This window comes from Dendropsophus ebraccatus, chromosome 3, assembly GCF_027789765.1.
Source record: "Dendropsophus ebraccatus isolate aDenEbr1 chromosome 3, aDenEbr1.pat, whole genome shotgun sequence".
Lineage (NCBI taxonomy): Eukaryota > Metazoa > Chordata > Amphibia > Anura > Hylidae > Dendropsophus > Dendropsophus ebraccatus.
The window spans coordinates 170,811,502-170,829,720 of NC_091456.1; the positions used below are offsets into that span (position 1 = coordinate 170,811,502).

Here is an 18,219-nt window from a genome sequence, read left to right on the forward strand (position 1 = left end):
CACAGGGGGCTATATACTACAGGGGGAGAGCGCACAGGGGGGCTATATACTACTGGGGGGAGCTCACAGGGGGCTATATTCTACAGGGGAAGAGCGCACAGAGAGGCTATATACTACTGGGGGGAGCTCACAGGGGGCTATATACTACAGGGGGAGAGCGCACAGGGGGGCTATATACTACTGGGGGAGCAACAGGGGGCTATATACTACTGAGGGAGAGCGCACAGGGGGGGCTTTACACTACTGGGGGAGCAACAGGGGGGCTATATACTACCAGGGCAGTCACCCCCTTTGTACCTAATATCAAAGGCCTGGTGAGAGAGAAAAAAATGCCAGTTTTCCCGCTAATAAGGCTAGGTTCACACTGCGTTTTCAGCATCCATTTAACGCATCCGTTTTTTGCAAAAAAACGTATGAAAAACGGATTGCAAAAAACTGATTCATTTGTGTGCATCCGTTTTTCCATTGACTTCCATTATAAAAAAAAAAGGATCCGTTTTTTTTGGCGGACCAAAACGGACCAAAAAACGTTGCTGACCCTATTTTTCTGGACGTTAAAAAAAAACGGATCCGTTAAACGGATGCTGAAAACGCAGTGTGAACCTAGCCTAAGCAGCAATTCTGTATATAAATAGTTGAACGTTTGTGACAAAGTAACAAAACACGTTTCCTACTGATGTTCAGCTCGGACCTTCACCTGACAATAGACCCCGGTAAGTGGACCTTCACTAAAATTTGTTGAGTACCCCTGCTATATAGGATAGGGGTTTCCTGGTTCAGAGGAGTTTTTAGAGGAGCCTAGGCTCTGACCTAGTTTAGTTCAGTTCTGATCCAGTTCAGTTAGAGTCTAGAAACAGTCTTTTCCGAGGATTCTTCAGTCAGGAAAGTCACCGCCAAAGGAAAGGAAGAGGGACTTATCAGGGTGGTTTGGGGATCTCCTCACTGGGAGGCACCCCTGGGCAACAGGTTTCCTTCTCTGGAGGGATATTCGGCTATTCACACCACTAACCCCTTTTTTGGAATTTTTTTCTCAACAACCCCAGCAATACGTACCCCTTTAATAGGAAAATCCCTTCACGAGGTTAACTATAATGCAGTACACAGCATGCTCCTAAACTCCCCTTAGTGGTGACTGTAAGAAGCCAGTGTCTTATCATCTAACTCTATAATGTGGACCCTAATATCAGATTACTATATAAATGAATCAGTTCTGAATTCACCGTAATACCGTAACACGTCTTTACTTTTTATTTTATTTTTTTTTAAAGACCATAAATGAGTGACTTGAAGCTCCTTTGAAGTGCCATGTCTGGCGATGAGGAACCTGTATGTTGCCAAGAAGATATTTATGACTGTTTATTAGGCTGATACATACATATATATTATGTTAATGGATTTCTTCCTTGTATTTAGTCCAGGCTTTTAATTGAGTTACGTGCCAGGCTCCTCATCTGAACGTCTCCAGCTCGGATAATAAGTCACCGGAGAACTTAATCAGGCAGATGAAATGCGCATCTTGTTTGTGGCTTCCATCAATAGGCGCTTTTTAATCTTCTGTGTGTATTAACACAGACCCTCCGCGTGTGAGAAGTTTCATGCTCATTTACTGTTAATCAGATGAGGTATATTAGAGTATAGGCATTGAGCGGTACACTCCGAATATGGTTTTACTGTGGCGGTTATTAATCGTTCTTGATGAGCCGTACTGTCACTTTATTAGGATTCCTCAGGGAAAGGATTCAACAAGACTCAAATACTGTATACTTGAAGCTTCGGGGCAAATTTTGTATCAGGGTTTAAAACCATGAGGTGAGCTCAGGAACTGAGCTCGCTAAATAGCGGGCGAGGAGCGGCTGCTATCAGCAGCCGAGTCCTCACCCTCAAGGAAGGGCCACAACAATGGCGGCGTTTAAGTCTTAGTGACAGGAGCAGGTCGTGTCACTTAAAGGAGAAGTTCAGCACTGGTAACAATATTTTAAAAGACAAGGGCAGGGGAACATAATAAACTATCATTACTCACCTGTCCTTCTACCTTTCCAGCGCTGGATCGCCACTCCAGGATCCCCACCGGGCTCCGGGATCTCCAGCAGAGCCAATGTCACAATGCAGTTGATGGACTGGCTGCTCAGCTAGTCAGTGGCTGGGGAGGGGCATTGCTCCAGTCACTGATTGGCTGAGCGTGCAATCCATCAGCCGGGTCAACATTTTTCTCCGCATTGCGCCGTCATCAGGACTGGGGGGGAAATGCCTTCCAGCAGGGGTCCCGGAGCTTGCAGCACAGCTCTTTGGTTATTATGTTCCCCCCTGCCCCTGCTGACTTCTCCTTTAATTATTGGGACCCCCGCAGTGTGATTACATGTGTAACTCACAATACTTAGATAACGATTTAGTTGAAAAAAGAACCTCTCACCCACATGACCACCTTATACTTTAGCATCTGGGGAGTGGTGCTCCTTAGCTGGGAGGAGGTACCAGGACAATGCATGCTCCCAAGCTGGAAGAAGGTAATGGGATACTGCACTCTTCTCAGCTGAGATGAGTTAAAAAGGGTATTCCACCCAAGAGATAAAAAATAAAAAGTGCCCCCTAACTTACAGTAGCTGGTCTTACTCTCCAAGTCCCCCTGAGTATTTTGAGCCATTTCCCACCTTTCTAGCTGCTGCCATTCAAGTTATGAGTTTTTGTAAAAGCTGGTCTTTATCCAAGATGGCACCGACTGGGAAACTACATTTCCCAGCGTGCATTGCTGGGAAAGTATCTACCTAATCTTGTAGTATATGCCTATTGCTGGCTTAATCTGCTTCTGCTTTACACTGCAAACAAAATATCTATCTATCTATCTATCTATCTATCTATCTATCTATCTATCTATCTATCTATGTATCTATCTATCTATCTATCTATCCAGTGTCGGACTGGGGTACCTTGGGCCCACCAGGCAAACTGACTCTAGGGGCCCACCCTGTATAGGAAAGTTTCTATGTGTGTATTAGTGATGTCACGATACCAGAATTTTGAGTTCGATACCGATACTAACTTTTTTATTTCGATACTCAATACCAGTTCGATACTTAGTAAAGTATAAAAGAAAAAAAAAAAAATGGTAGAAATATAATACCCCTGCACTATTACAGTGATACCAATTTTTGGCCTATTTTTATTTTATTGTGTTAAAAATAAAGTTAGTGATATCTGTCTAAGACAGCTCTGCTGCATCAGCTATCACTAAGACAGCTCTGCTGCATCAGCTATCACTAAGACAGCTCTGCTGCATCAGCTATCACTAAGACAGCTCTGCTGCATCAGCTATCACTAAGACAGCTCTGCTGCATCAGCTATCACTAAGACAGCTCTGCTGCATCAGCTATCACTAAGACAGCTCTGCTGCATCAGCTATCACTAAGACAGCTCTGCTGCATCAGCTATCACTAAGACAGCTCTGCTGCATCAGCTATCACTAAGACAGCTCTGCTGCATCAGCTATCACTAAGACAGCTCTGCTGCATCAGCTATCACTAAGACAGCTCTGCTGCATCAGCTATCACTAAGACAGCTCTGCTGCATCAGCTATCACTAAGACAGCTCTGCTGCATCAGCTATCACTAAGACAGCTCTGCTGCATCAGCTATCACTAAGACAGCTCTGCTGCATCAGCTATCACTAAGACAGCTCTGCTACATCAGCTATCACTAAGACAGCTCTGCTACATCAGCTATCACTAAGACAGCTCTGCTACATCCGATATCACTAAGACAGCTCTGCTACATCCGATATCACTAAGACAGCTCTGCTACATCCGATATCACTAAGACAGCTCTGCTGCATCAGCTATCACTAAGACAGCTCTGCTGCATCAGCTATCACTAAGACAGCTCTGCTGCATCAGCTATCACTAAGACAGCTCTGCTGCATCAGCTATCACTAAGACAGCTCTGCTACATCCGATATCACTAAGACAGCTCTGCTACATCAGCTATCACTAAGACAGCTCTGCTACATCAGCTATCACTAAGACAGCTCTGCTACATCCGATATCACTAAGACAGCTCTGCTACATCAGCTATCACTAAGACAGCTCTGCTACATCAGCTATCACTAAGACAGCTCTGCTACATCAGCTATCACTAAGACAGCTCTGCTACATCAGCTATCACTAAGACAGCTCTGCTACATCAGCTATCACTAAGACAGCTCTGCTACATCAGCTATCACTAAGACAGCTCTGCTACATCAGCTATCACTAAGACAGCTCTGCTACATCAGCTATCACTAAGACAGCTCTGCTACATCAGCTATCACTAAGACAGCTCTGCTACATCAGCTATCACTAAGACAGCTCTGCTACATCAGCTATCACTAAGACAGCTCTGCTACATCAGCTATCACTAAGACAGCTCTGCTACATCAGCTATCACTAAGACAGCTCTGCTACATCAGCTATCACTAAGACCGCTCTGCTACATCAGCTATCACTAAGACAGCTCTGCTACATCAGCTATCACTAAGACAGCTCTGCTACATCAGCTATCACTAAGACAGCTCTGCTACATCAGCTATCACTAAGACAGCTCTGCTACATCAGCTATCACTAAGACAGCTCTGCTACATCAGCTATCACTAAGACAGCTCTGCTACATCAGCTATCACTAAGACAGCTCTGCTACATCAGCTATCACTAAGACAGCTCTGCTACATCAGCTATCACTAAGACAGCTCTGCTACATCAGCTATCACTAAGACAGCTCTGCTACATCAGCTATCACTAAGACAGCTCTGCTACATCAGCTATCACTAAGACAGCTCTGCTACATCAGCTATCACTAAGACAGCTCTGCTACATCAGCTATCACTAAGACAGCTCTGCTACATCAGCTATCACTAAGACAGCTCTGCTGCATCAGCTATCACTAAGACAGCTCTGCTACATCCGATATCACTAAGACAGCTCTGCTACATCCGATATCACTAAGACAGCTCTGCTACATCAGCTATCACTAAGACAGCTCTCCTGCACCACCCACCACTAAGACAGCTCTGCTACATCAGCTATCACTAAGACAGCTCTGCTACATCCGATATCACTAAGACAGCTCTGCTACATCAGCTATCACTAAGACAGCTCTGCTACATCAGCTATCACTAAGACCGCTCTGCTACATCAGCTATCACTAAGACAGCTCTGCTACATCAGCTATCACTAAGACAGCTCTGCTACATCAGCTATCACTAAGACAGCTCTGCTACATCAGCTATCACTAAGACAGCTCTGCTACATCAGCTATCACTAAGACAGCTCTGCTACATCAGCTATCACTAAGACAGCTCTGCTACATCAGCTATCACTAAGACAGCTCTGCTACATCAGCTATCACTAAGACAGCTCTGCTACATCAGCTATCACTAAGACAGCTCTGCTACATCAGCTATCACTAAGACAGCTCTGCTACATCAGCTATCACTAAGACAGCTCTGCTACATCAGCTATCACTAAGACAGCTCTGCTACATCAGCTATCACTAAGACAGCTCTGCTACATCAGCTATCACTAAGACAGCTCTGCTACATCAGCTATCACTAAGACAGCTCTGCTGCATCAGCTATCACTAAGACAGCTCTGCTACATCCGATATCACTAAGACAGCTCTGCTACATCCGATATCACTAAGACAGCTCTGCTACATCAGCTATCACTAAGACAGCTCTCCTGCACCACCCACCACTAAGACAGCTCTGCTACATCAGCTATCACTAAGACAGCTCTGCTACATCCGATATCACTAAGACAGCTCTGCTACATCAGCTATCACTAAGACAGCTCTGCTACATCAGCTATCACTAAGACAGCTCTGCTACATCAGCTATCACTAAGACAGCTCTGCTGCACCACCCACCACTAAGACAGCTCTGCTACATCAGCTATCACTAAGACAGCTCTGCTGCATCAGCTATCACTAAGACAGCTCTCCTGCACCACCCACCACTAAGACAGCTCTGCTGCACCAGTTACCAAGATTGCGGAGGAAGAGAAGAGGAGGTTACACAGGATCCCACACACTACAGCCGATCTTATCTGCTCCTCTCAGCCCCGGCCACCTCCCCCACCTGCCAGCCGGCTGGATCCTCACATGTGCTGCACTTCCCCCGGATCTCACAGACCCCCGCTCTCCCTCTTCATCCTCCCCACCTCCAGCCTTCTCCGTCCTCCTCTCTCCGTGACCTCCCGCTCTCTTCTGTGCAGCTCCGGCTCCTCTCCCGGACATCCCGCTCTCCCTCCAGCCTTCTCCTCCGTCCTCCTCTCCCGCTCTCCCTCTCCAGCCGCTCTCCGTGCAGCTCCGGCTCCTCCGCATAAATCATCTCTCTGATAACAGAGTCTGGCGGAGCCGGACTCTGTTATCAGAGAGACACCAGCAGCGGGGGTCTGTTACACACAGTAGCCGACCCCTGCAGCATATGGAGCGGGCTCAGGAGGAGTCAGATGCCGCTGTCAGTGTGACAGCGGCATCTATATACTTAAATAGCCGGCACTAGCAATAGCTAAGTGCCGGCTATTTGAAATTGGCGCCAATGGGAGCGGAGGGAGGGAGAGAAGAGGAGGAGACTGCAGGGGGCAGGGGGAGGCACATAGAGAACACGGCCGGCGCTCAGCTAGCCGCCCACCGTGTTCTCTGCTTAACTTAAAGTTTCGATACCAGGAAATCCTGGTATCAAACGGTTTTTTTGCCCGAAATATCGATAGTAGTATCGATATTTCGGTGCATCGTGCATCCCTAGTGTGTATTATGGCATATGGCAATGTTTCCTAACCTTTATACATCGGGGCACACTTACAAAATAAAGTTCTACAAAATACAAAAAAAAAACCTAATTCAGTGACTCACAGGTGACGTCTTCTTTGATCTGAGGAGATCACTCTTCATTTCCTCTCCATCCGGCCTCGGCCTCCATGATGGGTTCCTCTTGCTACAATTCTTCTCTTCAGAACCTGTCAGACAGACATCTTAGGCTCCGCACATTTCCAGCAACTTCCTTCCCTTTTCCCCACCCATAGACTCCCATACAGTAGTAATTCCACTACCTGGTGTCATCTGCAGTAAAGTAAGGAGGTATGTGTGTAACCTGCCCTTCCCTCATAGTGATTTCCCCTGCCCTCATAGTAATGTCCCCTGCCCCTATAGTAATGCCCCCCTGCTCTTCCCACATAGTATCTGCCCCCTGCTCTGCCCCCTCAGTATATGCCCCCTGCTCTGCCCCAATAGTATCTGCCGACCACAGTATATGCCCCCTGCTCTGCCCCATAGTATATGCCCTCTGCTCTGCCCCAATAGCATCTGCCCCCTGCTCTGCTCCAATAGTATATGCCCCCTGCTCTGCCCCAATAGTATATGCCCTCTGCTCTGCCCCAATAGTATATGCCCCCTGCTCTGCCCCAATAGTATATGCCCCCTGCTCTGCCCCAATAGTATATGCCCTCTGCTCTGCCCCAATAGTATATGCCCCCTGCTCTGCCCCAATAGTATATGCCCCCTGCTCTGCCCCAATAGTATATGCCCTCTGCTCTGCCCCAATAGTATATGCCCCCTTCTCTGCCCCATAATATATACCCCCTGCTCTGCCCCATAGTATATGCCCCCTGCTCTGCCCCATAGTATATGCCCACTGCTCTGCCCCATAGTATTTGCCCCCTGCTCTGCCCCATAGTATATGCCCCCCTGCTCTGCCCCAATAGTATATGTTGCATAGTATATGCCCCCTTCTCTGCCCCATAGTATATGCCCCCTGCTGTGCCCCATAGTGTATGCCTCCTGCTCTGCCCCATAGTATATGCCCCCTGCTCTGCCCCATAGTATATGCCCCCTGCTCTGCCCCATAGTATATGCCCCCTGCTGTGCCCCATACTATATGCCCCAGCTCTGCACCATAGTATATGCCCCCTGCTCTGCCCCATAGTATATGCCCCAGCTCTGCCCCATAGTATATGCCCCCTGCTCTGCCCCATAGTATATGCCACTGCTCTGCCTCAACATAAACAAAAAAGTCATACTCACGTAATCCGGCCAGGGGACGGGTCTTCTCTCTTCTAGCTGTGTTCTCTCTTCTTTGCACCGCAGGGATGGATTCTCCGGCACGCGTGATGACGTCATCGCATCGCGCCGGCTGAGGAGATCACATCCAGCGCTGCTGAGTGAGGCACGGGACCGCATGGAGGAGGGAGGAGGAGGAGGAAGTGGAGTGGCTGTGCTCTGTGAGGTCCGGGGGAAGGAGGGAGGAGGGGGAGGAGGGGGGCGGAGTGGCTGTGCTCACTGAGGTCTGGGGGAAGGAGGGAGGAGGAGGCGGGGGGAGTGGCGTGGCTGTGCTCAGTGAGGTCCGGGGGAAGGAGGAAAACTGCTTGAGCCACCTGGACCTTTGTCAGGACACCTCAGGGGCCCATCGGGGGCCGGGGCCCACCGGGGGTTTCCCCGGCCCCCCGGTGGCCCAGTCCGACACTGTATCTATCTATCTATCTCCTATCTATCTCCTATCTATCTATCTATCTATCTATCTATCTATCTATCTATCTATCTATCTGTCTATCTGTCTATTTATCTATCTACACTGCTCAGGAGGCTGTCATTGTTGTGCTGTTTCCCACCCCTTGGCCAGGTGCCACTATGGTCTGATGTTTTTACAGCTTGCATGACAACATAAGAGACAAATTATGTGACTTTAGTCTTAGAAGGGAGGGGGGACAGGAGCGGAGACTAGGTGGACTAGGAAGTGAGTATTTTCTGCAGCTTCAAGGTGTGAGTGAGGATGTGTTACACACAAATGGCTCAATTCATGTAATAGAAACTTATTACAAACAAGCTTAGATCATGGGTAGGAAATCAACAGGGTTAAATTTTCTTAAGTGTCCCTATAATGGGACACTGCATGCTCCCTTACCTTGGAGGAAGTACCAGGACACTGCACGCTCCTCAGCTAGAAGGAGGTACCAGGACACTGCATGCTCCCTTACCTTGGAGGAGGTACTGTACCAGGACACTGCATGCTCCCTTACCTTGGAGGAGGTACTGTACCAGGACACTGCATGCTCCTCAGCTTGGAGGAAGTACCAGAACACTGCATGCTCCTCAGCTAGAAGAAGGTAATGGGACACTGCTCACTTCTTAGCTGAGGGGAGGTTCCTAGATCACTGCACACTAGCTGGGTGTGGGGCTAGTTAAATACAGGTTTGCAGTCTGTGGTTTGGTACAAGGAGAAGAGAGCTGAAATGAATGAGAGTGAGTGTTGTGGAGAGCTTCACAGACTAGTAATGTTAGATACCTCTAGAGGAGTCCTCTTTAGAAAGTGGAACCATTCTGTGGTGTTCGTGATGAATTAGTGCTGCACCAGTTAATTTAACGGAAAAGCAGTTAGTAATGAGTAAAGAATGGGAACGGAGATGCAAAATGATGAAGATCATTGATTTAGGAGTGGTAATAGTGCAGTTAGGACTAATGCCTGAGATGTTCTGTTGAAGAAAGTGATGAAATCAGAAATTTAGCAAGTTTTCCCACCTACAATGATCATCTGGATGATGCAGAGGAGACATGGGAGAAGGTCATCTAGTATAATGAGACCAAAATTGAACTTTTTGGTATCAACTCCATTCGTTGTGTTTGGAGGAGGAAGGATGAGTACAGCCCCAAGAACACAGTCCCAACTGTGGAACATGGGGGTAGAAACATCATACTTTGGGGGTGCTTTTCTGCAAAGAAGACAGGACGACTGCGCCGTATTGAAAGGAGAATGGTTGGGGCCATGCATTGCGAGATTTTGGCCAACAACCTCCTTCCTTCAGTAATAGCATTGAAGATGGGTCATGGTTGGGTCTTCCAGCATGCTAATGACCTAAAACACACAGTCAGGCCAACTAAAAAAACTAAAAGCATTTCAAGTCCTGGAGTGGCCTAGCCAGTCTCCACCCAGATCCCAACACAGAATCTTTGGAGGGAGCTAAGACTTAATGTTGTCCAGCGTCAGCCCCGAAACCTGAAAGATCTGGAGAAGATGTCTATGAAGGAGGGGGACACAATCCCTGCTGCAGTGTCTGCAAGCCAGGTCAGGAACTACAGGAAACATCCGACCTCTGTAACTGCAAACAAAGGTTTATGGACCAAATATGGGATTTTAAAGACGTACTGCACAACCATAAGTAAGAAACCGACACCATTAAAGGGGTTATCCAGCGCTACATAAACATGGCCATTTTCCTCCTATTGTTGTCTCAGTTCCATTGAAGTAAATGGAGCTTAATTGCAAACTGCACCTGAACTGGAGACAACAGTAGGGGGAAAAGTGGCCATGTTTTTGTAGTGCTGGATAACCCCTTTAACATAGAAGTATTGTTCACTCGCCTGAGATGAGCAACATTACCCCTCCTTCTAATAAATGACCGCGTCAAGAAGGAAAAAAGACAGACACAGACATAGAAAATTAGGACGGGCGGGCAAAACCAACAGCACAGATGTGCGATCTCCAGATGCTGAGGTAAGAATTCACCTCACACCTGGCTCCCAGATGTTAAATAAATTTTAACCAGGAGGATCATGGGAAGAAAACTAACCAATGATCCTCCTGTCACTGGGACTCTGACCTACTCTGACACCCCAGCAACGACCTCTCATAGGCCAAGCAACTGACCTATGAGAAGCCGCTGCCACACAGCTGTGACACAAACACCACATCTGCAAAATCACCTCAGAAATTCCCGCCTTCTACCCTCACAGCTATACAGATGTCCCCAAATCCCATGTAGAGCCCTCCTCTTGCCATTAAGTCCTGTGTTTCTATTTGGACCCAAACAACAAAAAGTGCTTTATAGGCTTTATTGTCTGTTTTATCAAATATTCAATAAAATACTAAATAACCAATGTCCTGTGTCCCTCTTTTGTATTAGGCCCCATGCCTGACTGCTTCCTCTGTGCCCCTCTATCTGCGCCTCCGTCCAGTGAACAGGATATACAATACATGACCCTAGATTTCGCCATGCAGTTAGACTTCAGCCGCGCTGTAACTATTTAGCTCTGAGGAGAAACATTGGCGGCTGCTTATCTAGGTCTGTACAATGTAATAATTGGAGTATATCTGCTAATGGAGGCCAGGATGGGTTTAATAGCTGAATGACAGCTCTGGAGGCAAAATGCATTTAGGCATAAAAGGAATTTCAGAATTAAGATGAAATTTATCAGCGGCTGTAGCGTAATAGAAATGGCTCATATCATTAGCTACAAATCAACCTGGATGCGGCTAATGGTTTCTTCTGTCATTATAATCACAAATAACGTAAGCCGCCCTCTTGCCTGTAACTACACTGCAAGCGCCATAGTCTGTAATTTTACCGGATTAGCGAAAATTTCTAAGGAAAAACGGACATGAAACACAACGAGGGTAGACGCTCCTATTACACATCTAATCCTATTAGCTTACTCATAAAAGATTTCTATGCAGAAGGTTATAATATATATATATATATATATATATATATATATATATATATATATATATATATATATACTTTGATAATTAGGTGTTTCTTTTACTTTTTAAGGATATTGGTAGTTTACGATTTCATTGTGGCAGCCATTTTGGAAACAGAAGACATGCAGGATGGGACCAATGTGCTGAGCCACCGTGTGTGTGACAGTTAGATAAAGGGGAGGTTTATCTCTAGTATGGGTGAGTGCGGATGGTCCACAAGTGGTGTATATTGGCTCTGCTGCTGACCTATGGCCTGTTCCATCTGGAAAGACTACTATATGTTTGGACCCAGCTTGATTATTGGAGAGGTTGTCAGTAGAGATCCACAGGATTGTCCTATCTGATGCCTCCAACAACCGTTCTGGAGGTCCTGGTGATGATAACAAGACACATGACACTTCAAATGATACTGATAAAAAAATTGGAACAAAAATTCGCTGATAGGTGGCGCTGTAGCAGTAACGGTATTTACTAAATTGAGGCTTTCACAGATGCACGCCCAGGTGATCAGCAGCTTTGCCTCTTGTTCACCTAATCTCACCCCGTGTGACCAGCACGATTTGCATAGCCATAGCACCATCTACTGGCGACTTTTTTAACATTTTTTTTTCTGGTTAAAGGGGGGGGAGCAGCAGAACGCCCTCCTGCCCACTCTCCCTAACCTTGTATAGGGCAAAATCACAATATTGGAATTTGAAAAGACTTTTTATTTTACAGGTTGTTCTTCACCTCTTTCCAGGCCACCAAGCTCTTCACATTGAGCCCTGGTGATCGTTTCCCAGTGACACACGTCATAATAACAACCCTCCTGCCGCTGATTCTTGGCTTACCCTATGATAATCCATGCCAGATATGGAAAATACATAGCTCCGAGGCTGATAAGAATACCGGGGAATGATTCACATTTACATCAAACACATGAAGAATCAGGAACATTTCGCAGCAATTTAGAAAACAAAAGGTGGCAGGTGTCTGTGAGGCTACGCTTACTGTATGTGCTCGGCATGAATGGCCTGTAATTGAGTTATGGAATTAACTAACCGGCTGCTATTACACTTGCGTCATGTGTCCCAGTTTTTTAGCCGCTTCCATATTATGAATGATATGGAGCCTGATAAGCCGGTGCTGGCAGACGTATTGACTAAACATCTAAATGTAGGCCTAATCATGTCATCTGAATACAGGAAAAACGTAAGGGAATATCATCCATATCCATATCTGTGTCCATATCAGTATGTGGCAGCTTAGTGACAGTACAGCGGAAACTTCCATCCATAGTGGGGGTGGGTGCACAAAACTGGGAGAGAAAGGGAATCAGTAAGATAGGTATATTGGAAAAAATGCCCATGCCAAAAAAGCTTACTGAACCCCTGGCATTGTAGTAAAAGTCAGAATAAAACATTTTCAATGCCTCGCAAACCTGTGTGCAGGTCTTTATCTTGCTATGAAATACTTTTATTCAGGCCAGGAGAGTGTCAAGGAGGTGGAATCTAGTATGCTCCATGTCCGAGGCCTATTAGCTCTATGCGTTGTAATTCTGCAGTCTCCCAGTACCCATATCCTAGCCGCTTTATGTAGCTGAGGAATACCTTGTTGGGGCAGTTTACACAGGGTTAAATTGGCTCATGCGCCTCTGCTTCTGCCAGAAGTGGAGGCACGTGAACCGTCTCATTGAAATAGACAGCAGGCGGGATTCCACTGCAGAGAGCTCCGCACTGAGGTCCACCGATTTTACTCTGTGTGAATAGATCCTTATGCTGTAACATTCAAGCCCACAAAGGCTTCAGTGCCAGCCCCTGTCCATGGAATATGGCGGAGAATGCACTGTTCACCCTGATTTTGTTTATTGTCTTGCACTGGTCTGAACACTGCTCTATTACTTCCTTGCAGTGTTGATTGGATTCTACCACACCCGTCTACTTCTCTTGCTGACTTTGTTCTGGGCTGCAGAAGGTTAAGCTATGTGTGATTGCCAGATCCCATCACCAATCTCATTCCTTCTTCAATAACCAGTGGTCTGGATGTCAGAGGACTGACCAGGACTCTGGCATCACATAAGAATTCCTCAGACCCTTCTTTCAGAGCTTGCTGTATGTCTATTTAGATTTGGCTGGCATTTTACCTGTTTGGCTATTTTGATCTTCTGACGCCTATTTTACCCTTCTCTGACTTTCCATTTTCTTGCTAACTTGGTTCTGTATTTGCTGTCTTCAGTATTGACCTATATCTGGCTACTGTTTAGTGTGTTTGTTTTCTTGTTTTGTCTGTGTGTTACGTAGGGATGGACTGTTGACCAGTTGTCAGTGACTGTCTAGGGTCAGGTCGGCTTACTGTTGTGTTTTCCCTGCCTGACCTCACTGGTCTTACGGTCCTAATATTTGCACTCTAAACTATGTTTGGGTATCATTTACTTTGTTTATGTATTGTTATTTTACTGTACTGCCACACACTGCTTAACAACATACACTGTGTGTTAACATTACTGCTGTGTATAAAGGTAAGATGTTTTGGTCACATGATTCTCTCATCCAAATAGAGCAGTCCGAAGTCAAAAGTTCCAGTAGTATCTGTCAGAATAAGCTGACTTGACATCACAGACTGTGGCCACATGTCATAGAATACCATTAATCATTAGAGAGTTAAAGGAGAAGTCAGGCGAAAATTTTTATTATAGTATTGTATTGTCCCCCAGAAGTTATACAAATCCCCAATATACACTTATTACAGAAAATGTGCATATAGTGCTTTTTCCCTGCACTGACTACTGCATCAAGGCTTCACTTCCTGGATAAAATGGTGATGTCACTTCCTGGATAAAATGGTGATGTCACAATCCGACTCCCAGAGCTGGGTGGGCTGTGGCTGCTGGAGAGGATTATGGCAGAGGGATGCTCAGTGTCCCTCCAGTGCCCTGTGTCCCTCAGTGTCCTCCTGCCATCATCCTCTCCAGCAGCCACAGCCCACACAGCTCTGGGAGTCGGGTCGTGACATCACTATTTTATCCAGGAAGTGACATCACCATGTTATCCAGGAAGTGACATCACCATGTTATCCAGGAAGTGAAGTCACCATGTTATCCAGGAAGTGACATCACCATGTTATCCAGGAAGTGACATCACCATGTTATCCAGGAAGTGACATCACCATGTTATCCAGGACGTGAAGCCTTGATGCAGTAGTAAGTGCAGGGAAAAAAGCACTTTATAAGCATTTCCTGTAATAAGTGTATATTGGTGATTTGTATAACTTTTAGGCTACGTTCACACGGAGCAAAAGGGGCGGATTACGCGAGGAAATATTTCCGCCTGAAATCAACTGACGCTGAATTCCGAGCAGAATGTAAGCAGAATCCCTGCGTATTCCGCTAGGAAAGTGTTCAGCTCGTAATCAGCTCTTGACAAATTCAGCGCGGAATACTCGAGGAATCCGCGCTGATTCCGCATGCATTCAGCGCATTCAGCGAGTATTTGGCGAGTAAACTAGACTATACCAGAAGGCCCCGTTCCCACTAAGCAAAAGTAGCGGAATTCCGCTACTTTTGCTTAGTGGGAACGGGGCCGAATATATACTAGAATCCTCCCCCCCCCTTTTTTCCCCACTTCCGCGCTGATTCAGTGCGTAATTTCCGCTTGTATTACGCGCTGAAACAGAAAATTAAAGCCCCATTGGTTTGTATAGGCTTCTGCTAGCGGAAGAATGAACATGTTCATTCTTCTGGCGGACAGCAGATTAGCTGTGGAACGTTCAGTGCGGAAATTCCACCGGTTGAACTGCAGAGCAGAATTTCCATTCAACACAATGGAAATTAGCTTTGCACCTATTTTAACTGCTTAAATTTCAGCGCTGATTCAGCGCAGAAATTTAGCTGCTTTTGCTCAGTATTGCCCCCTTAGGGGGCAATACAATACTTTAATAAAAAATTTTGAGACACTTCTCCTTTAAATAACTTTGTGTATATGAATTTTACCAAATAGTACAAAGCTTTATGTTCTAATATGAAACATACTCAAAGTGCACTTACGCCATCGCTGGCCATTTTACAAGGGCCGACTGTTGGGATCTAAATGATCTAATAAGAAATAGCCTCTGTGAAAACATTTAGGCAATATTTACACACATTTTTTAGACCAAAACATCTAGTTTATGGTTTGGGGAAAAAAAAGTCCATGTTTTCAATATTGAGTTCCATTGAACTCAATGGAAAACACGTTCATCCAAGGAGAAAAGAACGTTCCTGGCGCTCATTCCAGGATTGTTTTATTTGGCTATGGTCACATGATACACAGCATCAGCCTTTGGGTGAAGTTGGTGAATACGATGAGCCTCCTATAAATACATTTTTATTTCTCCTGCAGAAATGTACGCAACGCACAACTGCTTTTCGAGCTGTCGCTTTATGTCGCCAACGTCTATTAATTCCAGGCGGAAATTTGTCACTTTAATTGCATTATTAATTTTTTATGCCGCAAACAGAAACACAGCGGAATCTCCTGTATCCAGTCAATGTCCCGAGCCGCATAGGTCCTCAGGTCGGCGTATTTTACCGTAGAATTCTAATATGGTGATTACCAGGTCATGTGACATTGCAGGCAATTTCAAGCACCAGAGATTGCGGCTATTAATCACATTAGTCCGCGCCTCCTCACATCATTTTATTCCGTACTTCTGCGAATCGACTCATGACTTCCAGACTGGAGCGCGGTGACTTGGCATTTCTGAGGGTCTTCTCATGCTTCAGTAACCTGAATGTGTTGTTACTCTGATCCGGGCATACATGTTGTTTCATGATGTATCGCTTCATTACAATGAAGTTTATCAAGGGGGGTGTTGACATACAAAAGCAAGAGTTGACTAGTGTTGCGATCTGTGTGATCTTACAATATATTATTCTTGGGTGGTATGTGCCCAAAGCCTCCACTTCCCAACCGCTTTATTCTTGTCTAAGATCTGCTTCGGTTATCACTGCTAAGACTAGCATATAAGGGAACAGGCGAATCCCCCACTAAGCTCCTGAGCTCGAGTGGGCCTCTCTAATGTCTAGTTTTAACGCTTATCATGTCTCTGTGGCTGACTGTGCAAGTGACGAGATGTCAAGTCAATTGTGTCCTGTGCCAGCATAGCGGTGGGTCCATCTTCTCCATACCTGGGCTCTTCTCTTTAAGTCACTGTAACACCAGACGTGCCCTCCTTACTGCTTCTTGCTGTAGGCGTCTTCTTCCCCCAAGTCTATTAAATTAATTTCACAATACATTATATAGTAAAATGAAAGTTGCCAAATGTACAACCAGTCCCGCAAAAAACGAGCCCTCTCCTGAAGTCACAGTCACACTAGATGTGCCCCTCTTACTGCTTCTTGCTGTGGGCGTCAACTTTCCCCAAGTGTACTACATTGATTCCATAACACATTATACAGTAAAATGAAAGCTGCCAAAATGTAAATCCAGTCCCGCAAAAAACTAGCCCCATATGGCTATATGAATGCTAGAGACACTCTCTTTATGAATCTCATAGTGTGGTAACCCAGGGTAGCCAGGTGGTGTCAGCTAGGGAAGGTCTTGGTGTACCTCTTTAGTTTTTGTCATGGGGCCTGAGTGGTATGTGCCCTCCTCTGGTCCCAGACACACGCCAGTTAAAGTTGTGTAGGCGCAGAGAAACCGCAGAGCCCAGAATAGTCTTAACCAGTAGGAACTTTTACTTTGGTTCCCAAGGTGCAGTACATGTTATAACTTTTCTTTCTAAACAAAGTGCAAAACTACAGTGGCTTAAAGGGGTAATCCAGCGCTACAAAAATATGGCCACTTACTTCCAGAGACAGCACCACTCTTGTCTCCAGTTTGGGTGGGGTTTTGTTACTCCATTGAAGTGAATGGAGCTTAATTGCAAACTACACCTGAACTGCAGACAAAAGTAGTGTTGTCCCTGGAAGTGGTCATGTTTTTGTAGTACTGGATAACCCCTTTAAGAACTTGTTGACTGAAATCCCCTTTAGATACTTTAGGTACATGATATATTTTGGATCTTTGCAGGTATACAGCAGAGAACTTTTCTTTTAAGCTTGAGTACAGTCTTTTTAAGGAGGTTACTTATTTGGTGTTGAGACTTGACTTAGGTAACAGTGGGCTACTTGCAGTAAGGGGGACCTATTCAGATCCTTTGGCTCTCAGCTGCAGGGGCTTTAAACCCCTTGCGTCAGCGCAATAAAATGCCTGGTGCTGGCCGCGACACCGAGTGACACGAAATCCAGCAACACAGGCCCCACCTTGTGGGTAAAGCTAGTCGTTGGGGCGGAAACCTAGCACGCTTGCAGAAGAGTTATTGGCTTTATTTGCACTTATGTAACCCCTTATGAACCCTCTACAGCTGCTCTATCTCATAATCATTCAGGGAGCTAGCTGATTGGGGGAAACACGTTACCAGACACCTCTAATAGGCTAGGGGAATAAAGAAGGGACAACTGTGAGGTACCCAGGGATTGGTCTCAGTCAGCTTATAGTTGGTGGCAAAAAAACACATGCAAATAGTCACATAGGCAGTTAACCCTTAAAAATTCTTCCTTTCAGCAGTGCCTTACAGTGCATAGAAGATAGGGACACCTAGTAGTAAGAGTGCAGAAAGCAACCTTCAACCCAGAATACACACACTTAATAGTACAGACCTACTAGACCTACCTTTATGTAGCTGACATAGTTTTGATGAGGGACCCTATCAACATTTTGCCTC

At 45.8% G+C, this 18,219-nt stretch overlaps 1 protein-coding gene across 1 annotated transcript in view; it reads left to right on the plus strand.

The window, feature by feature from the left end:
• The window catches only part of ADAMTS12 (ADAM metallopeptidase with thrombospondin type 1 motif 12), a 258,808-nt gene that overhangs the window by 166,815 nt on the left and 73,774 nt on the right, over window positions 1–18,219 (plus strand). The gene's annotated exons all lie outside the window — the stretch shown is intronic.